The sequence below is a fragment of the Kogia breviceps genome, chromosome 4, assembly GCF_026419965.1.
Source record: "Kogia breviceps isolate mKogBre1 chromosome 4, mKogBre1 haplotype 1, whole genome shotgun sequence".
NCBI lineage: Eukaryota > Metazoa > Chordata > Mammalia > Artiodactyla > Physeteridae > Kogia > Kogia breviceps.
In genome coordinates, this window is record NC_081313.1 from 148109071 (window position 1) to 148132937 (window position 23867).

Here is a 23867-nt window from a genome sequence, read left to right on the forward strand (position 1 = left end):
GCTGGGCCTGTGAGCCATGGCCGCTGAGTCTGTGCGTCCGAAGCCTGTGCTCCGCAACGGGACAGGCCACAACAGTGAGAGGCCCGCATAGCACACAAAAAAAATGAACGAAATTGGGTCATTTGTAGAGACGTGGATGGACCAAGAGATTGTCATACAGAGTGAAGTAAGTCAGAAAGAGAAAAACAAATATTGTATATTAATGCATATATGTGGAATCTAGAAAAATGGTACAGGTGAACAGGTTTGCAAGGCAGAAAAGAGACACAGATGTAGAGAACAAACGTATGGACACCAAGGGGGGAAAGTGGGGCAGGAAGGGGGTCGGTGGTGGTGAGATGAAATGGAAGATTGGGATTGACATATATACACTAATATGTATAAAATAGATAACTAATAAGAACCTGGGGCTTCTCCGGTGGTGCAGTGGTTGAGAATCCGCCTGCCGATGCAGAGGACACGGGTTCGTGCCCCGGTCCGGGAAGATCCCGCATGCCGTGGAGCAGCTGGGCCCGTGAGCAATGGCCGCTGAGCGTGCGCGTCTGGAGCCTGTGCTCTGCAACGGGACAGGCCACAACAGTGAGAGGCCCGCATACCGCAAAAAAAAGAACCTGCTGTATAAAAAATAAATAAGTTTTAAAAATTCAAAAATAAATAAATAAAATTAATTAGTTAATTAATTATTTTTAAAAAAGAATGAGGTTGGAAGACTGTCAAAACAGCACACAACAGATCACACACTCAAGCCCCGGAAGATGGGGAACTGCCTTAATTCCCCCACTTCGGATCACATCTCCATGCCTCACAAGTCTCAGTCTGACTGGGCTAGCTTTGGCAAGGGGACGGAGCTGGATCAGGAGCCGCTACTGCCATATCTGGATCAAGTTCCAGTTTTGATCTATCATCCAACACCTAGCCAGACATGCCTAGCCACTCAGCTGAGAGGAACAAATTAGGATAGCTCAAAGAATACGCCTCATACAGCATCAGCCTGATGGAGTTTATGACCCTGGAAGAAATGGATCAGAAGAAAGGATCCGGGGGACTTCCCTGGTGGTGCAGTGGGTAAAGACTCCACACTCCCAAGCAGGGGGCCCGGGTTCATTCCCTGGTCAGGGAACTAGATCCCACAGGCATGCCGCAACTAAGAGTTTGCATGCCACAACTAAGGAGCCCACCGGCTGCAAGTAAGACACGGTGCAAACCAATAAATTAATTAATTAAATAAAACAAATATTTTTTTTAAAGATCTGGGAGTGTGGGATCTGTATGATGGACTTTGTTTATGCAAACCCAATTGGATTACTGCTGTGTATGCAGATCACCTGGGCTGTACAGGTGACTGGCTGATGAGAGCCTTCACATGCCCCTCCTGCATGGAGACAGTTGATGCAGCACTGCTTCTGTCCTACGAGACTAAGTGAGCCAGTGTCTCTCACCCGACTTCAAGTGAACCATCATTTTTGGTGGTTTTGATCTTTTGTCGTTGAGCCCAAAGAGCCAGGGACTGGGAATTAAGATCATGCATGAAACTGTCCTAAAAACTCCTGAACAGCTGCAGATGTTGGGGAAAAGTATGTGATCTTTTAGAAATTTAGGGGGAAAAGTAGGATGCTATTTTTATGTAAAGTCTTCACCCAGTGTTTAAAAATATAATTGTATTTAGATCTTGTTATTGCTCCAGTACATAGGAATTGTGTAAAGTGTTACAGCAGCTACATATGTTTCACTCGTGTGTGGAAGATTAGGATAAAGATAGTGGTTGTTTTTCCTAAGTGAGATAACTTTCTTCTTCCCCCTACCCAAATTCTTTTCTGAAGTTACTGGCATTTGGGTCAAGGTTTTATTTAAAGCTACATTTTATAACACTGGCACAAAAAAACTAGTTTTAAGCTTGTTTGCATAGTTCTTTTTTTTAGAATAAACATAGAGCATTTATTTTTTACTTTATAGGAACTCCACAAGTTAAGGTCCCATTGTTCTTTGGCTGTGATTGTTGTTACTATTGAGGTTGCTGTTTTCTGTCTTTGCTGGTTCTTTCTAATCTACCATTTGCCATTATTGGCATATGATCATCTCAGGGTCACAAGATGGCTGCTGTAAAACCAAGAATCATATTCTCACAAAACAAGGAGGGAGCAGAAAAAGAGTCTGAATACTCATTTTCCAAATGCATATTATTTATCTTTTTTCAGAGAAAAATATCATTCTCATAAGCACAATAACAGCCTTCCCCTAATTACTCATTTGCCAAAACAGATTGATATGACCATTCATAAGACAATTCATGGCAAAGAGGGATAGGATAATGATTGTCTCAGCCTAACAAGGATTTATCCACTAAAGCTGAATGCTTCACTCCTCAAAAAATCATAAAGTTCTATGAGCAAGGAAGAACTACTAAGGAACTGTTAAAGCAAACCATTCAGAATTGTTTGTCCAAGACCATATGATTCTTTTTTTCCATTGGAAATGGAATTCATTGCCTTAGGTCTTCTTAAATAGTGTACTCTTACTGTTGGGGCTGGCTCTGTGCTTGAAAACCAGTTTATTTATAACCTGTTACAAGTGCGATATCTACTGGCAGTTAAGAAAGGCAGAATTCAAAGTGATCTCCTAGCTTGTAAGCAAACCGAGATTCATTGTCCCTCTTCTCATGAAAAAATGAGTTACTGTGTCCAGAAACTAACTCTGGTAAACGGGTTTAACATTACCCTTTCTTATGTGTTTCATCTAATCATTTTGGTTGTTAATATGGTGATAATTAAAAGTCAAGGTAAATTTTCCACATTAAGAATTCTGATTTATTGAGCTTGAATTATGCCACCATGCTTATGTAAAAATGAAAGAGGCACCATGGTTAAACTGAGAAAAGTTTCTCAGTTGTAACAATTTTGACTTATTCTTTCCTGTGACCTCCTTCCCTGCTGTCTTGAACCACAGCAAAAGGATACTGCATGTCTTCTTATTGTAGTGCTGAGCTTACTGAAGTCATATACAACACATCTCAGTCTCTGTTTCTTGGAAGGAAAGTCCTACTAGGTGACTGACAATTCTAAGCAGGGAGAATGAAGATAAATGTGTTTCATGTTTTGCACACAAACGCAGAATTTGTATAATCACGACTTCACAGTTGTGACCTCAAAAAAGAAGGAATTTCTCCTTTATATTTTTCTTGCAATTAAGGTAAGAACACTCTGAATCTCTAAGCTTCTGAAGTGTTAGAAGTAGAGATGGTCTAGGAAAGATGGAGTTGTAATGTTTTACCCATTTAGCATGTGTGTATTTTTCCTTATGTACTCGAAGGTGACATATTTGTTCAGCTCAGTGATACTACAGCTAAAAAAATCATTCATTACTACACGGAGAAGCAATCTCAACCTAACTAATCAGAAGTGTTTCTTATTATTTTATATTGAGTTGAATATTTGACTCTTAACACTTTCTTACATACAAAACACAAGTCTCTTGAAGGGTTCTTCATAAGTTCATTATACAAGAATTTAGTATGTCATAAGCACTTAAAGATTTGACATTTAACTGTTCATTAATTTATATCCAACTACATAAAGCAAATTTGGAGGGAAAAATAATAATAAATAAATAAGAATGATGTCTCCAAATATTTTCCTAGGAAGATGTCCACCATATATTAAATTATAAACCAAAATGTCTGAATACTATACCATTCAATCACATGTACAGTCAGTTCTGTATATCCAATGGTTCCATATCCTGCAGATATGGAAGGCCAATTATACTACACCATTTTACATACGGGAGGTGAGCATCCGAGGATTTTGGTATCCATGGGGAGTCCTAAAACCAATCCTCCTGCAGATACCAAGGGAATATCGTATATGCTTACATCTGCATTTTTACATCTGAAAAAATATGTGCTAAATTATTACTGGTGGTCACCTCTGAGTAGGGCGCAAAATTGCCTTCCACTTCATACATTTCTCTGACTCTATTTTTTGCATTCAGCTTACGTTAGCTTACATTTCTATTGGAAACAGAACAATTTAAACATGGTCTGCCTCTTGGGGTTGGCAACTCACCTGCAGATGAGGTAGCCAGTCCTGTTTAAACCATGGGTACAGTGGACACCAATAAGTCTGTCTATAAAACAGGTGTCCCTGATCACCTACCACATGCCCTCACCTCTTCCTCCCGTTTTGTTATTTTCCAATGAATTTAGCACCACTTGACACTCCATATATTTACTTATTTATTTATCTCTCTCCCCCACTAGAACATAAAGTACGTAAGGGAAAGAACTTTGTTCTTTTCCTACTTTCCTACTTCCTAGAACAGTGCCTTCAACTTAGAAGGTGTTATACAAATATTTGCTGAAAATGAATGTATGAATTCTTTGCCCTTTCACACTACCCTCTAGTCAAACCAGAGGCTGCCCCTCCAGAGCACACGTTCAAGCCCTGTGCCTTCTGTACCTGTTCCCAATACCTGGGTTGTCCTTTCCTCATTCCGGCAAAATCCTCTTCCCCCAAACCCAGCTCAAATGATGTCTCCTCGGTAAGGCCTTCCTCGATTTTTCCTCTAGTTTCCTGCTGCACTTGATTCTTTTATGATAAGTAACCCATTTATAGTCACTACATGTTTACCTTTGTAGATAACTGCAAGTTGCTACTGAACAAAGACTTCTAGTCACCTCTGTATCCCTGTGCCCTAACAACAAACCTATAAGGCTCTCGGTGTTTACTAAAACAATTTATTTTCTGAGTCTCTACCAATTCTAGGGAGTGGATAGTAGAGTCTCCTCCTCATTATCAGTGAGGCTGGCATCTGTGGGAGGGGCTTAGAGCAGAGGAAACCACCAACGGATCATAACTAAGGTCCTGAGACTGCAATGGCAGAGAGCATGGTGAAGTTAGCCCACTGCATGCAGAAGACCCACACACGAGTCAGCATATGCAATGGACTACACTTGGTATAACATGTGAACAATCAAGGTTTACAAACGTGTTCTCAGGCACTCGTAAGGATCTTCTAGCCCATGTGGAACAGACAGAACACACACAAAGGAGCCTGGAGGAAGTAAGAAGTCCAGCAGCTGTACCCTAACATCCTAAGGGGTAACATTTCTGTGACTACAGTTTACACAAATCAGATAATTTGCCTCCTTTCTTGACACCCTGCTTATCACAGGCAAGGACAAGCCTCTCAAGTTTTAAAGCTAAAGTACAGGGAAGATCTGTGTATAGGTCTAAAGATGTTTAAGAGCTAGTACCTGCATTAAGCAACCAGGTTACAGAATGAAAATTTATCTTGAAATTCCAGTGTCTCCTTCTCTCTCTCAACTCCTATCCCCTATCTTCCCACCTCCGTCTCTATTCCTTCTCCCCTACTCCCTGTTTTATGTATATATGTGCATCATTTTATATATACATGGAATATGTACTGTCTGTCAGGTTTATTTAATAAAGTGCACACTCCTCAGGCTAAATTTAGAAAGAGGACAAGATGAACACCTTCTCCTGTGGGTCACTGGTGTTCCACAGACGAAAGGTTCCTCAGTCTGAAAACACAGCCAATACCATGTTCCTTCTGACAGTTAGATGCTAGAAAAAGGCAGGCGGATCCTTACAATTCAGACGCTATTAAGACCTACTAACAACAGAGTAGATCTTAAAGCAGAAACAAGAAAACACCAGCCTTCTAAGCTCTTCCTGTCTGAAGATACGTACAAGAGGTGGCAGTGTTCTCCCTCACTTGCACCCAAAGGGTAAAAGCAGCAAAAATATCTTAAACACATATGATAACGAAGCCACTCTTCTGGTCCACTCTCTTTTGTTTTGCTTCTAGGGATGTGTCCCACGCCGAACCTTTGCTTTTTCTTTTCTCTTTTATATACGCTAAGAACCTGAGAGGCTTAACCTTTTCTTCCACATCTCAACCAATAAATAAGACAAAAGAACATTTTTATCTTTTTATGTATTTTCCATTCAAATTTTTTAAAAAGAGTAAGTAAGCTACTTCAGTTCATACTTCTCACACAAATCACCTTCCAAACTAAACTAAGTTGTTTGTGACCATAAACAGGAAAAACACCATACCCTATCAGCACCTTCAGACATTTCCACCTTAATGTTACCAAACACAACAGGCCTAATGTCAGAACTATTAAAAATGTTAAAAATCCCCAACCCCACTCAAAATGCATACCAAAGTTCAGGTAAAGGAAAAAAAAACAGAAACAACTCACCATTATCTTTATTTTCTTTCAAAAACCCATTAACAGCACATGGGAATTTAAAAATAGTGTCATCATCTGGCACCTGAAGCCCAATTGTACAAATTCTTAAATAACGAATAGTTTCTGGTAAGTCCTATAAGGCAAAACCATGAAAATATGTATTACTTCATTTGTCAGGAAAGAATAAAAATTTAATTAGAGAAGGCAGAATATAAACCAAGAGAGTACATTAAACTTAATATGTCAGTCATTCTGATGAGAGCCATTTTTTCCAAAGCTGCTTTAACCAGTAAGTATCACTTGATTTTCATTAAAACTGCAGAATGGACAGTTACTAGGCATGCAAAAGGAAAAGCAAATCTATGTGAATGAATGCACATGTAACTCAAAAGGATATAAACAGTTCCACCTACATTTATGTTCTATCTTATATTTCAAGGGCCACAAAGCGGCTGTGATTAAAGTAGAATAGTAGAATAGAGTCAGAAGAACTTGGATTCGAAATAGGAAATAGAGCAAATTTCAGGCATTGTTGAGAACTGGTATTCTCGGGGTGGGAGACAGTAGACTATCAATAGAAGACAGAAAAGGATAAGTAAAAATTCTGTAGTTCTGAATTTAAATGGAAAGTAGCAGTATGTACCTATGACATATTTTATATTAATAACAAACATACATATCTCCCAGCTCTGACCACTGAAAAAGTCTAGAAACAACTGATGTCATATCAAAAGGACTCAGCAGTCACTGAGAAGCTCCAACTAGCCAAAAACAGGGCCTCATTCAGAATAATAACTGTAATGGAGTCCACGGTGATATGAATAAATACATTTAAAAAGATTGGTCACCACTGGAGGATATTTGTCAATCAACTCATTACTTTGAAAACTGCTAAATAAAAGAAGAGGGCTTCCCTGGTGGTGCAGTGGTTGAGAGTCCACCTGCTGATGCAGGGGACACGGGTTCGTGCCCCGGTCCGGGAAGATCCCACATGCCGCGGAACGACTAGACCCCGTGAGCCATGGCCTCTGAGCCTGCGCGTCGGGAGCCTGTGCTCCGCAACGGGAGGGGCCACCACGGTGAGAGGCCTGCGTACTGGAAAAAAAAAAGAGGGAATTATGCCTCTACAACTGGGCAACCAAGTAGTTGATGAACGGAATCTTCTCCTGATAGAAATATACCCAGCTAATAAGTGAAAAAAGAACAACAGAATTCACCAGTTTTTGAAGCCTCAACTGAATTAATGGATGGAGGTATGAATCATCTGTGACTGCTAATATCACAGAAAGAGACAATTATATGTCTCCATGGAAGAACACATCACCACCTATGAAACTGTCTTGCCAGAACAAAACATGCAAGCTTCATTCTGATCAACAACCAATTTACAGAAAATAAAAGGATGGAAGGTTATGTTAACAACACATGGAATGTAATCAACAAATCTAGATGGGACAAATTACCTGGTTTCTTTAAAGATAAAATTCAAGGAGGAAAAAAAAAGTGAGAGAGACATGGAGGGAGAACCTATAGATTAACTAAGACCTCAGAGACCTAACAATCAACGGCAAAGTGAGGACCTTATTTGGATCTAATTCAAAATTCTTAAAAACAACTTTTTATGACATTTAGGAGAAAACTGCAAATTTGAGCACTCACTGGGTATGTAATATTAAAAATGATATTAAGGAATACAAGTCCTATATTTTAAATATACATACCAAAAATGTATAGGTGTAATTACATGTTGTCTTGGAGCTGCTTCAAGATACTATGGAATAGGGTGAAACAGGTGGGGGTATAGATAAAATGTGACAGCCATCAGTTGGTAAATATTAAAGCTGGATGAGTTCATGGGTATACAAGGAACATTCACAGTATTTTGTATACTTTTGTAGATGTTTAAAATTTGTGATCATTGTTTAAAAACAAGATGACCCTGTAGAAAACAGTTTGGAAGCGGCTCAAAGGTTGAACGTAGAGCTACCATATGATACAACAACTCTGCTACTACCTACACTGCATATCTAAGAGAACTGAAAGCAGGGATTTGAACAAATATCTGTACACCAATGATCATAGCAGCATGATTCACAATAATTACACGGTGGCAACAACCCAAGTGTCAATCAACCAATGAATAACAAACTACATTATACACACAGTGGGATTTATTACGCCAAAAAAGGAATGGCGTTTTGTTCCATGCTATAAGATGGATGAACCTTGAAGACACTAGGTTTAGTGAAATAAGCCAGACATAGAAGGACAAATATTGTAGATTCCACTTACACGAGGTACCTAGAACAGGCAAATTCATAGAGACAGAAAATGGAATAGAGGTTACCAAGGGCTGGTGGGAGGAAAAACGGGGTGCTTACTGTTTGATGGTTACAAAGTTTTTGTTGAGGATGATGTAAAAGTTTTGGTTATACACGGTGGTGATGGTTACACAACACTGTGACTGTAGTTAATGCCACTGAACTGCATATTTATAAATGGTTAAAATAAATAGGATTTACGTATATTTTACCACAATAAAAATAGAGGAATAACTGAGTTGAAATTTCAATTCTTCCTTTTCTGAGAGTCAGTTTCGTCGTCTGTAAAATTAGTAATTGTAGTTGTCTATCCTCTGAGCTTAGTGCAGAGTAAGCACTCAGTAGGAGATATCAGTACTACTTCCACTTCAACAGCAAAGGATTCTTGTGAAGATTAGCTAAGTCAATGGATATGAAACAACTTTCTAAATGGCAAACTGCTATACAAATATTAACAAACATTAGGTGTTACTGTCTCCCAAGGCCATGGAACACGTCAGAAGAAGGATAATTCTTTGGCACTGGTATGTCCTACATGGGCCAAGAGAATATATGGGTTTCTGTACTGTATCAGAAGGTATTAGGAAAAGAAAGCATAAAACTTAGAGAACAATTGTCTTTTACTGTGATGCTTAAACATGCTCAGGCTACTGCTGAAAATAAGTGCTAAAGACATAATGGACATACCTTTCTTTCCTTTCAGGCTACTACTATTCTTACTAAAATTTACTTCATTTTCAAAATATAGAACATGGAAGCTTATAGAATTTCTTAAGCACATCTAGAGTCTACTGCCAAATATGATAGTTCAATTCATATCTTTCATCTCATTTTGAAACAGGAATTAGAAATGTGTATTTAAGGAAACCACTAGCTTCCTGTTTTGAACCCATGAAAGAAGAACAGGATTCACCTTAGCATAAGATGATAAGTACTGAATTACTATGAATTATTACAGTATCAGAAAGAAGGTCATTTTCAATTACGGGTTCCATTTACTTCTGGCTTATAATAGCGGCGAGTATATGTTAAGTCAATAATCAGCCCAATTTCTTCATTCTGTTCTTGGAGTTTGTTAAAAAAGATCCAAGCGGGAAAAACATTTTGGAGCAAGATTCATTTCAAAACTCTGTCAGAAAGAATAAAATAAGAAAGAACATGTGTTTAAAATCCTTTATTATATTATCCATTTATTCAAACCCTGTGATGCTAACATATGAGATTCCAAGTAAAGTTTCCTGCTCTGGAATTTACAAGCGATATTACAATCCTTTCTTCCAGAGAGATTAGACACAAGAAAATAAGCTCACTTCTAGACATTTACTTCTGTTTGTTTATTTCATGTTGGTCTCCTAACCAGACTGTAAACTCCCAGAAGGCAGGGACCACATCAATTTTGCCTACCACTGTATCGCCAGCTCCAAGCAGAGTGCCTGTAAATAGACACATAAACACTTCTTGAATATCCACCTATATGAAGGATGGCTTTCACTGCTAAATATTCTTTTATGTATTTGCCTTATATATGTACTCTGTTCCATTGATCTGTTTGGTTATTCAAGTGCCAGCAACACACTTTTCTTTTTAAATTAGTAGACTACTTTTAGAGCACTTTGAGATTCACAGCAAAACTGAGTAAAAAGCACACAGTTCCCACTTATACCCTCTCTCCTTCACCCCACACAGCCTTCCCCATTATCGACGTGCCATACCAGTGTGCTTCATTTCTTAGAATTCGTGAACCAACACTGACACGTCATTATCAATCAAAGTCCATAGTTTATTGCATTCATGGTACAAGTACCTGACTATTTCTTTATTTCTAGTATAGTCATCCCCAAACATTTACATACTGAGATACATATTACTTTCTTATAAAGTATTTTCTTCTTTATTTATAGTTAGGGCATTCCATTGGGTTTTTTTTTACACTAAATACAAAAGTAGGCTGTGTTTATCTATGAATTCCATTTCTGGATAGTAAAGGAGGTATTAAAAAGTATTTGCTATAAAAAGGGAAAATGGACTACGACAGGGTTGAGAGCCAGGGCTCTATATGGTGAATTCAGATTTCTGGAAGCATACGGTATTAACTTTCGCTTACCTTTTTTAAAGGAACTTTGAAAGCAATGCAACGAGTTCCAGGGCATCCACTGTCCAACTGGAAGATACTCTTTCCACCTAATAATATATTGTTTGTTAGGCAAATTTTATCTTAGGCTGTCTCCCTGCATAGGATGAACGCGCCTTGAAAATGGATATCATATCCCTCTATACTAGGTCTCTCTCCTCTTTCTGCTTTGCATTGTGCTGCTCCACTTATTCAACCCCCCCCCAGTAATAACCTATACTTCCCTTGTTCCTGTTTTCCCGTCATGAAAACAGATAAAAGGCAACTAAACAATGCAAAGGTCTCAACAAATAAGGGATATCTAAAACCAGAGACGCCCACAACTTCTGTATCCCTGATAAAACCTAGCCCGGTGTTGACTACTAAGGTATCATGAATACACGCGTGTTGACTGAAATAGTTTAAACTCAATTCTTCCACTTCCCAGTTCATTTTTAGTCCTCATACAAAACCTAATAACAAAATTCCTTAATGCTAGGAATCACAGTGAAAACTAATATCTGAAGTGACTTCTGTAAGATGAGTTAGAACTAAGGTTAATTCAGTGTGTCTGAAGCATAGAAAGTGAGGACAAAAGTGGCACAAGATGGGGCTAGAGAAGCAGAGAAGATTCTAGACCACGCAGAGACTTGAAGGCCAACAGTTGGTTTTCTATTCTCAAAACAATGTTTTGGAGCGATGGTTATGAGCAATGCTCCAACTTGCTGTTAAGGTTTCTTTTGTGAAGAACGGACTGGAAGGAAACAAGAAATATGGACGCTAGTTAGGACCTAATTGCAACCGACAGGCAAGTTCAGTATTAGATGTTGAGGAAGAGTTGACAGATTCAAAAGAAATTCAGGAGATAAACTGAAGCGGGCTTTATGGGGTATGACATGGAGGAAAGGAAGGTCTTAGGGAATTAAAGGGTTTACTGCACACATGAGCAAAGTCTCCAAATTAATCATTTGAACGTACAGAGGTAGATCTCTCAAATGACACCGGTTAGGAAGCAACAGTACGCCCTTTATAATTCCTAGAGACAACACAGATCAACTGTTTCGATTGAAAATTCGGCGGTACCGGTGCGTTTTTTCACTCAAACTTACTTCCAGTTCCTCTTACTCACATTTTCTGTGCCAAAACAACACAGCTTGAGGAATTGAAGGGGATTCTATTTTGGTAATTAAGGAGTGTCCGCAACACTGACAGTCCCATCTTCAAAAGCAGTCCCTCTGCATTTTACCCGAGGAGCAATGACTAGAGCCTCCCTTTTAAAACGATGGGGGCAAATCAGAACATCACACACTGTCGCTTTCAGCTACTGTGAACTGAGCCGCGAGACGACCAAAATCCCCTAGCACAGCACGGACGCGGACGGGGCAGCGCGCGGGGCCAACAGTGACAGGAGACAGCACAAGAGACGAAGCCCAGGCCCTGGGGCTCTGAGCTCTACACGCAACGCCCACGGGCCAAGGCGTATTACCTTTCCGGGATGTCCTTTCCGCCCTTCCTCTTGGCCGATGAACGTCCGGCCGGAAAAGCCGCGATCCTGACTCCAGCGCTCACGGGCATGATGCCACTGGCTCATGTGACCCCCCAAGATGTCGCCCACCCAACGCCACGAATGACAAAGCCGCCAACCCGGCGACCCGGGTGCCAGAACAAGGCCCCCGAACCACAGGTGCCTAGGCACAAACACACGCAGCTCGCGGACCGCCTTCTACTGCGCATGCGCCACTGCCAGTCGCGATGACGTCATCACACCGGCCGACTGAGACGTTTGATTAGTAGAGGACTCGGACGCCTGCAATTCCCTGCGAAGCCGGAGGATGGCAGGAGAGGTCTATTAGTTCGTGTGTGTATCCTTCGGAATTCCAGTCATAAGGGACATGGAAAGTTGTCCCACTCTCCCAGATTCTTGTGTGGTTCTTTCAGATATTTCCCAAGTGCTTACATTCACACTTGTCGTATCTTGTATGTAAGTATTTGTACGTAATGGATATCCTGTATTTTATAGAAGAGCAGCATCCTATACATAGTCTACAATCTGTCTTGGATAGTGATTTTCCCAGTCAATTTATGTGTACATCCATTCTATTCTCTTTAATAGCTGCGTAACATTACATAATTTACATGGCCAGTCCAACATTCATGGACTTTTAGTTGTTTTCAGTTGGGGGTTTTTTGTTTGTTTCTGTCCTCTGTTACAGATAGGCTGCAATGTGAACATCTTTATACATGTATATAGCTATATATAAATTTCTAGACATAGAATTTCTGGAATGAAAGAGATGCAAACATAAAATATTGAAAGATTTTCAATCAATCTAATCTGCCTAATCAACATTCGAAAATATTCTATCAACTTATACTCCACTCACAGTGAAACATTTATTGGGTTCCTATTATGTGCCTGGTAGCATTCAGGAGGTTGACAGTATGTATTTACGTTTTACACAATACCAAAAAATGCCTGAGAGAGACAAGAGTGGAGCTAACGTATAACATTTGCTCACAGTATCAGGCACAGTGATCTGTACCTCTTAGAAAAACTATGAATCCTGCCACAAGTGGAACAGCAAAGAACAGCATGTCCTACAGTAGGGTCTGAAGGTATAATAGCATACTAAATTCCATTGTTATTTATAATAGGAAATGTTTTCTGTTAGTTTTACTTTTTAGTTTCTAATTTCTGAAAGTATCATACATACACGGTTAGTAACCTTCACAACCATTTGAGCTGGGTAAACGGAGTCAGGAAGGTCACAATTATTGAATGAGTGAATGAATGAGTAAGAAGGTCACTAGCTTCAACGTATCTGGGACAGTCATCGTCTAACCAAGTTTCAATCCACAAGCATTTATTTACAATTCTGAAAACTTCCACATAATTACAAATGGGACAATATTAGTAAATTACTATTTGGATAAAGAAAAGATACATGTCAGCTCAACAGAGTTTACAAACTTACAATTAGGCACATTCAAGTTGGTGCTAAGTCATATAATATTCTTTTGCAATTTATGAAAAATATCCAATAGGCACGTACTGGCCAAAAAGTACAAATGATACAAATATCTACACACATGACAATGTACAAATTGTGACATAAACCTCTTAGAAACTAGAAAATCTATGTGGGTCTTATAGCCAGCTTGCTAAAAGGTACAGGCTTTGCGGAGGAACGCCAAAAAATCCAGACCTGGCCATAACAGGGTTTCCAGAAAGTATGGGAACTAGCAAAGTGAAGGCCTCTGGATGGGAGTAGGTCCAACATGAGATAAAACAATGCCTTCATGGGTATGTAGTATGCTGGGATGGAAAATATAGGAGCAAAGGATATTTGGAGAATCAGACAGCTAAGTATTTGACACTAACCAAATCTACCAGTATCTGATAGGGCCTCAGGAACCATGCAAAGGTTTGAGGGATTCCAGTATTTAAATCAATCACAATGTCACAATCGGAAGAATTCAGGAGAGCCTCAGGGGTAGATGAACTGGGAATGTTACACCAAGACAGGTCTCGGTTAACCTGATGGGTTCAAAATGCAGGAAGTGGGTATACGGGACAAGACAATACCCTAAGTATCAGAATCAAGGTTTAGGTCAGGGTAGGGCCTGATGTTCCTTAGTGTTGAAATAGAGCTCTTTAGTTTCTTCCTCCTACATGTAAGATTCTTTTAGAGGTTAAGATGATGCTGAGCCTGCAAGCTAAAGTTAAATGGCTGGAACTAGGGAGAGAAAATAGGTTACATAGGCTCGGAACCAGCAAAAACTTAACTAAGGGTTTGCCTAAATCGAATTGAATGTTGGAACTGAATATTTTAACAGGTCAACATTTTACTGATACCAAAATGTGTCTTACCACGCTTCCCCCAATCTCACACCACCCACTCTAACCTGCAGTAGCTATGGGTCCCTTGATTTCCATGGAAGTAGAGAGAAATGAGATACTGATCTGGCTTGCAGGTATTTAGTAAGTTGTTAGCCTCACATCACATACTAGTATCGTGTAAGTACCACCATGGGAAGGGAATTTGATTAGTATAACTTTTAACCTCCCTGCTCTTATATTCACTGACACTGGCTAGGTGAGGTGACCGACTTAACGGGCAAAGTTGGGGAGAATAACTGGCCATGCTTTGCTAAGCTCTTCTTTCCTTCATCTTGGGAGTGAGTCTGGTGATAGGAGACAAAAGTTCTCTGCTCCACTGTGGACACGCCCCTCTCACATGGGTTTGCCTGGAACCAACTTGCTGCAACAAAGTGGGTAAGTCTGGATAATTCTAGAATTCAGTTGACAGACTCACTTGGCTGTCTCATGAAACCCCCTTTTCCCACATGGGCTCTAACAGTCAAAAGTGACATAGTGTGTGGGCTCCAGTGCAAAATGAAAATAGAGCACCTCTTGTTCAAACTGCAAACAAAAAGTGTTGTTGAAAGTATTTGCACTGGGGTGCATAGTGTACTCCCCAAATTCATGTTCACCTGGAACCTGTCAATGTGCCCAAGTAAAGTCTCTTTTCAGATAGAATCGAGATAAGATGACATCATGCTAGATTAGGGTGAGCCCTAAATGGGTTCTGTGGGTTGTTCTCTCTTCTCTTTTTCATATATGTCATCTTTTTCAGCAGAAGTCTTTGGCTAATATTGGGAAGTAACACGAGTAAGAAAGGATATGATAAGATTCCTTGGACATTCTTGTTTCTTAAAACACAACTGCTTTCTTTCTGTGTTAGCAGTAAGTTCAGATTCAAATGGAAAGCATGGCCTCGCGAAGCTGTTAACACCTTGACTTAGTCTTGGATGTGACCAGTAGCACAGAATTCTGGTGGAACTCAGTAAGACTCCAAATGGGTACCAAATAAGCATGTCATGGAAAGCACACCATAAGCAGGGTAAAAACTAGATGTGAATACGGCAGCTGGAATTGTGGTAGACACACACATATTGCACATGTCTCCTCTGCTCATGGGTATATTTTATTCTCCCGTAAACTTTACTTACAAAACGTAAGTTCAAAGATAAAATCATCAAGAATTTCAAGACAGAAATAGCAGAGCATGAAACCAAGCAAGCGTGGGGCCCTCCTGAGCATGGTTCATGCCGGACTTGATCAACTGGTAAAAGAGCCCAGGCTCTGAGATACCCACACCATGTCAGTGACAGATGTCCAAGCTACAGATATTGAAGGAGCCCTCAATGCCACCCAGGCACTGAAAGCCCTGTCACTGAGACTGAACCAAAATGTAAATGTAGGAGGAAAATTTATGGACTTTTAGGACTTTGGATTTTTAACCCACAATAACAAGGACACTTCATTTGCAAAGAAAGTGTGAGGTCTTCAAGCTTGCTTTGGTTTTGGAGGGTCCTTTGTGGTTACATATCAAGTTTGGAGTCGTTTCTTTTATTTCTGCAAAAAATAGGGGATTTTGATAGGCATAGCATTAAATCTGTAGGTAGCTTTGTGTAATATGGACATTTAAACAATAGTTCATGAACATGGGATGTCTTTCCATTGATTTATGTCTTCCTTAATTTCTTTCAATAACGCTGTGGTTTTCAGTGTACAAGTCTATCATGTCTTTGGTTAAGCTTCTTCCTAAGTATTTTATTCTTTTTGATGCTATTGTAAATGGAATTGTTCTCCTAATTTCTTTTTCGGATGGTTCATTGTTAATGTGCAGAAATGCAAGTGATGCGTATATGTTGATTTCATATTCTGCAAACAAACTTTGCTAAGTTGTTTTATTAGTTCTAATAAATTTTTGTGAAATATTTAGCATTTTCTACATCTTTTTCAATAGTTTCCCTTTCAGCCTAAGTGTACCCTTAAATCTAGGGGACATTTTGACCTCCATCTTAGGCTTGCATCTTAATTCTCAACTTATTCAGAGTCTTAGTTAGTTAGTGTTCTCCTTATTGTTTGCCACTTTGAAGAATCCAACATAATGTTCTATTCAAGGTGAGACCTCTTTTCTCTTCCACCTCTGAACCTGAATATCACTTATTACTTACTTCATTCTCTTAGAACTTAGCATTCCAAGTTTAAATGGTGATCTTTCTTAAAGGAGGTCCATATGCTCACCGAATTCAAGACCTCTGGTGAGTTGTGTCAAGTGTGGAGGAATCATATTAACTTGTTGGCTGTTAGCCCCCCTGGAAACATTTCTAAAGTGGCATTTGAGCTTGATATTCAGGTTTATTGGACACCACATTAAAGAGTTTAACAGAATGAGAATAGGCTGGTCTTTCCTAAAGCAGAGTTTATCCAAAGGTGACCTTGTAGCCACCTGCATCAGGCTGATCCTCGTTGAGTCATGGAGTGCCCTCAGCCCCCCTAAACTGTAAACTCCTTATAGACAAGAATTATGTTTTATAGCTCTTGTTCCCCTTCCCTATACCTAAACATGCCTGGAATAGAAGATGCCTCTACCAACAGGTGTTGCTTTATTTTAAACTACATTAAGTACACATGTATATGTTCATTTCCCTCTGGGAAAGGAGGCTACATTCCACAGCATTCAAATATCAAGCCTTTAAACTTCCTTGAACCCATAGATATATAAATAGTTGCATAACTATCCTCCCTCGATACTACTCTAAGATGATCAAATCAAAGTATGGTCATTAATTGTTCTTCATTGCAAACAGATAATAAGCAAAGTGAAAGGAACTTCTTCCACCAAAGTAAAGGCCAAAGTTCAAAAAGTCAAATTAATACGGGATTTGTTACTATTTTAAATTCTAAAGAACACTGACAAGAAATATCACAGTGCTGGTTGCTATTATCATCTTTTCATTTTCCATTGCAGTTGTTTATATTATCTTCATGGGATTTCACTGAAGTTATCAAGGTTTCTTAAGAGTCAAATTAAAAATCAAAATCCCTTGAAATGCCAATACAAAGAAAAATGAGTCAGAACGTGAAAAAATGTTTTAGAAAAGCTGTCAACATATATTCTGTGCTCATTTCTCTTTTTGAGAGGAGTTCCATCTTATTCACAACCACAAGTACAATAGACTGAATAAAACACAACCCCATCACTCAATGGTGATTAAAAAAATGGAAAGACAAGCTGGTTCCAGAAAATTCCTCTATTTATTCCTAGTATCTTGTTCATCTGGCCAGAAAGAGCATTTTGAATTATTCTCTACATTTTTGTATTTTATTTTACAATAATTTGCTTATTTATCTCAATGTAAATATTAAAAACACATTAGAAATATTTGGCATTTGACTCTTCCTATCTATTTCCTTAATGTTTCCTTTGTGTCCTATGATCATCTTTTGGGATAGACAGGACATACCACTCTCATACTCCCCAGACTCAACAGCGCCATACACATGCAAAATACCTTGTGGGAATGTGTTAACATACACTTGGTTGAGGCAGGCAGGCTATAGAAGACATCGTGTTTACACCTCAATATTTTCAGTGTTTTTGGAAAGTAACCCTAGTTTGAGTGCAAGTTCCATCGATTTATCAAATGCATTTCAGGTATACCTAGGTATGTCCAGTAAAATGGTAAGGCTATATTACTGGGAGACTATTTACATGAGCAAGTGAAAAGAAATCAGTGAAAGAATATATTATAACCAAGAGTCAGATATAAGAAGTCAATCAAATAGAACGTAGATCCCAGAAACATATCCACACATATAAGGACAATTGATTTTTCGACAGAGCTGCAAAGCCAATTTTGAGGAGAAAGGATAGTCTTCTTGAGAAATGCTGCTGGAAGCATGTAGGACATGGATATTGTGTCTAGATAGCCATATGCAAAAGTATGAACTTTGATCCCTACTTCCCACCATTTCTAAGCTCTTCCACTACTGAAAAATAACCAATTTCTAAGATGCAGAAGGGTTGTTAAACATACACTTAGCACAGACCCCAGTCCCACTGCTGAGTATTTTCTCAAGTGAGGTAAAACCCAAGTTCACATGGAAACCTGCCCTGGGATATTTACAGCAGCTTGATTCCTGATCCCCTCAAAACTGGAAACATCCCACAAGTCCTGCCACCCGCAGGCGAATGGACAAACAGAAAATGGAATACAACACAGCCAGAAAAGTGAGTGGCGTCTCATACCTGCAACAACAGGGATGATGGACTTCCCTGGTGGTCCAGTGGCTAAGACTCTGCGCTCCCAATGCAGGGGGCCCGGGGTCCATCCCTGCTCAGGGAACTAGATCCCGCACACCGCAATTAAAAGATACTGCACACGGTAATGAAGATCCCATGTGCCGCAACTAAGACCCGGCACAGCCAAGTAAATAACTAAATAAATAAATACTTAAAACAACAACAACAACAACAAACCAACCAGGCATGAATCTCGCATAGGTTTTGCTGAGCCAAAGCAGCCAGAATCAAAACGCTACGTGCTGTTGTTCCCTTTACCCGACTTTCTGGAAAAGCCAAAACCTTAGGGACAGAGAGGAGATTAGCGGCCAAGAGGCTAGAGGCAAGCTGGCGCCAAAGGGCAGCAAATGGGATGACAGGATTGCTCTGCCACCTGACGACGATCATCTGTCAAAACTGCTACAACTGTGAACAAGTGAACTATGCTTCACGGCTACGAAGGATAAACAAATGATTACATTTTGAAAAATGCGCCGGCCAGCCAACCCATACATGACAAGTGCAGTAAGAGGGGCGGGGAGGCGAGGCGAGTGGATCAGCTGGAGTTCTGACGGTTCTCCCCACTTTCAGTTTACCTCCCCTGGGATGTCTCCGCGCCCTGCCCACTGCTCAGACCGCTCACCCGGGCCACCCGGAGTTACCCAACCGGAACAGCCAGAGCCCAGGCTCAGCCGCGCCTCCGGGCACAGGAAGAGCAAAATAGAACGCGCCAGTGCGCAGTGGCGGGCTGGAAACCCTCAGACCTCAGATAACTGCGGAGAACCAGGGCCCAGAGTCAACATAGGCTCCCAGGCGGTCCCAGCGTCCCGACCCCGCCCACGGCTGCGACACAGTTTCCACAACCTAACACACACGGAGCCCGCGCGAGGGGCGGGACGCGCGGGCTTCCCCGCCGGGTCCCCTGGAGGCCGGTCCCCTGCAGGCCAAGCGCACCAAAGGGCGCTACAAACGCGCCGGCCCAAGGCGCCCGCTGCGCTTTCCCTCCCGAAGGTGGGCTGCGGGGCCCAAGCGTAAACCCTGAGACAAGAACACGCGCACCACGCCGCCACCGGGGACGAGACGCCGGTGCCCACCTGGCCGGACACCCTGCATTTCTGGAATCACCGGACGCCTGTGTAAATTTCCGTTTGGCATGTCATTTTCCAAAGGCCACTCAAGATCACAGGGACAGGGGCTTCCCTGGTGGCGCAGTGGTTGAGAATCCGCCTGCCGATGCAGGGGACACGGGTTCGTGCCCTGGTCCGGGAAGATCCCACATGCCGCGGAGCAACTAAGCCCGTGAGCCATGGCCGCTAGGCCTGCGCGTCCGGAGCCTGTGCTCCGCAATGGGAGAGGCCACAACAGTGAGAGGCCCGCATACCGCAAAAAAAAAAAAAAAAAAAAAAAAAAAAGATCACAGGGACAAAATGCCTAACTAAAACAAAACAAAAACACAAAAAACTGGAGAGAGGGAGGAAAGCGTGTCCTCAAAAATTAAAAAAAAAAAAAAAAAAAAACTAAGCACGTTGACAGCGCCAAGAATAAACTACCAGGAAAAACAAAGCCTACATGTCAGATCATAAAGTACAGAAGGGTCACCCCGCCGGCAGTCCAGGACCAGGGTCCCGAGGCCTGCAGAGCCAACCGGAGCCAGGCTCGGGCGGCCCTCGGAAGCGGGGGGTCCCCGCGGCCGAGTCCGCGCCCCCGGCCGGCGCCGGCTCCCCTCTGCCCACCCTGCACGCGGGGGCTGCAAGCGGCCGCGGAGAACCACGGCGGGGCAGGAAGGGGGGCTCCAAAGAGGGTCTGGCGACTTGACTCGCTCCGTTTCTCGGTGGGCTCAGCGCGTGCCCTGGGGGAAGAGGGGCGGGGGTCCCGGAGGAGGGGACGGGCGGCACTTACGTACACCGGCAGTGGCCACGGGCACACGGCGGGCTCGGTCCCCACGGGCGACTACAGCCTCAGCTCCAGCTTCTCTGCCATGTCTTCGCGCGCGGCCCCCGCACCGTGCTAGTCTGGCGGTAGGAAGAGGGCCGCGGCGCCGCTGACGGAGGCGGGGCAGAAGGGCGGGCGGGCGGGAGGCTGAGGGGAGGGGGCCTGGCCTGGGCCTTAGCCGCCACCGCCGCCGCGCTCCCGTCCGGCCCCCGGCTCACTCTTTGTGGTCACAGGCCCGGGGCCTCCAGCGCTGCCGCGAACTCGGGCCGGCGTGAGGCGAGCACAATGAGCCGAGGGCCTGGATGAACCACTCGCGGCGCGCGCGCCCCGCCCCGTGGACTCGCCCGCTCTCACGCACGCACGCACGTCTTCGGCTGCCCCCGGCCACCCCCACCGGCCCGAGACCCCTCGGGGCCTGGAGTGGCGGGTTCGACTCCCGCCCTTGACGTACCGTGACCCCGCCCCCGGCCCCAAAATAAGACTATAATTCCTCATTAAATATGACAGCCGGAATCCCGGCGTCTGTTCACAAAAATGCCGTGTATTTAGCCTGTGCTACGCACCAGACCCTGGACGCTCAGTACTGGCAAAAAAGGAAATGCCCTGCCCTCATGGCACTGCCATTTTAATTGGAATAGTAGTGACAATGGTCAAGGGAGAAAATAAAGTGTCATCATCAGCACGGCGATGGTTAATCTCATGTGCGCACTGCGTGGGGCCCCGGCAAACACAAACATTATTCCAGATGTGGCCAGGAAGGTATTTTTCAGAAGAGATTCACACTGAAATTGGTCCTCTTTGCGAAAAGGAGATTGTCAATGTCTCGGCGTGGGTGGGCCTCGTGCATCAGTTGAAGGACGGGAGAGAAAAATGAGGTTCCATAGGAAGAGGGTGCTGTTCCTCCAGTGGGCTTGGGACATCAGCTCTTCCCTGTGTCTCCAGCCCAGAGTCCTGCCCTGACTTGCCTGCCTCAAGGTCACATGAGTCAACTCCTTAAAACAAAATTATATATGTAAAAATACTGAATATATACAAGCCTATTAATCTGTATATGTGTATACATGTTATATATATATGTATACACATGTTTATATGTGCATGCGTTTGTAGTATATGTGTACTATATACAGTATACATACAAGCCTATATATTTGTGTGTATATATTGTATACATGTATGTGTATATATATAGTATACATATTATAAATGTGAACATGCTGTATATATACACACACCCATATATTGATATATGGGTGTGTGAATATATACAGTATATGTACACTGATATGTATGTATACAGTGTATATTTATATATAGGTGTGTCTATATGTTGTATACCTGTATGTGCATATGTCATATAGGTATTATATGTATATATTATGTACTATATATATACACACTTGCGTATGTATTTATATGTGTACGTACAGGCGCATATTTCCATATAGGTGTGTATGTGTGGGTATATATTGTATATATGTATGTGTACATATCTTATATATATGTATGTATATATATGATGAATTTATATATACAGTACATGTATATTTTTATGCTATATGCTTTTATATGTAGATGTGAATGTGTCTATATGTATGTACATGCATGTATTGTGTATATTATGTGTATATATGTATAGTGTATGTATATACACACCTAAATAACTTTGTATGTGTATATGTGTATGATATACATGTACCTAGGTGTGTATATTGCATGTTATATGTATGTGTGCATCCTGTATATATACAAACTATGCATTTTATATGTGTGTACGTATGGTGTATATGTATGTGTGTATTGTATATATTATGTGTGTATACATACTGTATATATACAAACTATGCATTATACATATGTGTATATATGTGTGTATTGTATACACTATATGTGTATGTGTGTGTATGCATACTGCATATATACACAGCTGTACATTTTTGTATGCGTGTACATATGTACGTGTGTGTGTGTGTGTGTATACACACACACACCCTATGGATTCTGGTTGTCTGGGGAACCCTCACTGATACGGACACTTATGACAATTGAGCACCTGCTCTTTGCCAGTCAGGGAGCCAAACGCTTGTCCTTTCGGTGTCTCCCTTAAGTGTCACAAGTCCAGGGAGGGAAGGTGATGCCGCTCCTACCAGTTGAGGTGCCTCAGGGTCAGAGAGGTGCACAGGGCAGGGGGCTGGAGCCTGGTGGAGCCCAGGTGGAGTTCTAGCAACGGTACAGCCTAGCAGTCCCACTTCCCCGGGTGCTTCTCACAAAAACACTGAAGGAGAGACGGGGTCTGAAAGAGGGGATGAGGAGGCTTCTGTGGGTCCGCAAGCCCAGACCAAGGCTGACTCGTCAAGGGTGCTAGAGGTCAGGACTGGTTACCCTGGTGGAGGTGGGGTTACACAGAGCCATTCACATTCTGAAAAAGTATCCATTCTGCTCTTGTTTGTATGCTTACCCCCTCCCCCAAATCTTTAAAAAACAGATCCTCTTGGTTCCTGGGAGCACACAAGGGGAAGCTGTGTGTGAGGGGGTATGACCCAGGGGACAGGGAGGATAGGCCCCCCACTCGTCGGGCCAGGAGTGGCTCAGCTTTGTGAGCTAAGGATGGCCCGCGAGGTCCCAGAGAGAAGGGTCCCTGCTCTGTGCACCCCATTCCCAGCCTGAGAAGCCCAGAGCCACCCCCCCCCACACACACACACACCAGGGAGGAGAGCCAGTCACCCTGGCTCCCAGTCTCCCGCTCCAAGGCTCCCGGCACTAGGAGCTATTTTCAGCGTTCGTGCCCTAGGACATGGCCAGAGCTACTGTCTCTGGAAACTCTCTGTCTGTCTCTCACCCGCCCTCCCTCTCTCCCTCCTCCACCTCTTCCCCTCCTGATCCAGATCCAGCTGTCCTCCCCTCCACCCTGCATTTCTACACAGGATGGCTCACAGACAGCTGCTCCCACCCGCCACCATTCGATGGATGTCACAGCAAGCCCTGGGGACTTCCCTGGAGGTCCAGTGATTAAGACTCCAAGCTCCCACTGCAGGGGGCGCGGGTTCCATCCCTGGTCAGGGAGATAAGATCCCACATGCCGCACAGCATGGCCCCAAGAATAAATGAATAAAAAATAAAGTTATAGTGATGAAACAGCCCTAGTGGTGCAA

The 23867-nt window shown here is 42.2% G+C and overlaps 1 long non-coding RNA gene and 1 pseudogene across 3 annotated transcripts; one reads left to right on the top strand and one right to left on the bottom strand.

The window, feature by feature from the left end:
- Nucleotides 1–426: 426 nt before the first annotated feature.
- LOC136791964 (uncharacterized) lies at nt 427–20813 on the bottom strand. Of its 3 annotated transcripts, none has more exons than XR_010840360.1 (5): nt 20687–20813; nt 10643–10719; nt 9452–9667; nt 6227–6350; nt 427–614 (listed from the first exon to the last, which is right to left on the bottom strand). It is a non-coding gene; the product is annotated as an uncharacterized lncRNA (long non-coding RNA). The 3 variants fall into 3 exon arrangements; XR_010840359.1 differs by having other exon boundaries at nt 20683–20813; XR_010840358.1 differs by lacking the exon at nt 20687–20813 and adding an exon at nt 12135–12316.
- LOC131754787 (RING finger protein 11 pseudogene) lies at nt 714–1424 on the top strand (annotated as a pseudogene).
- Nucleotides 20814–23867: the final 3054 nt, after the last annotated feature.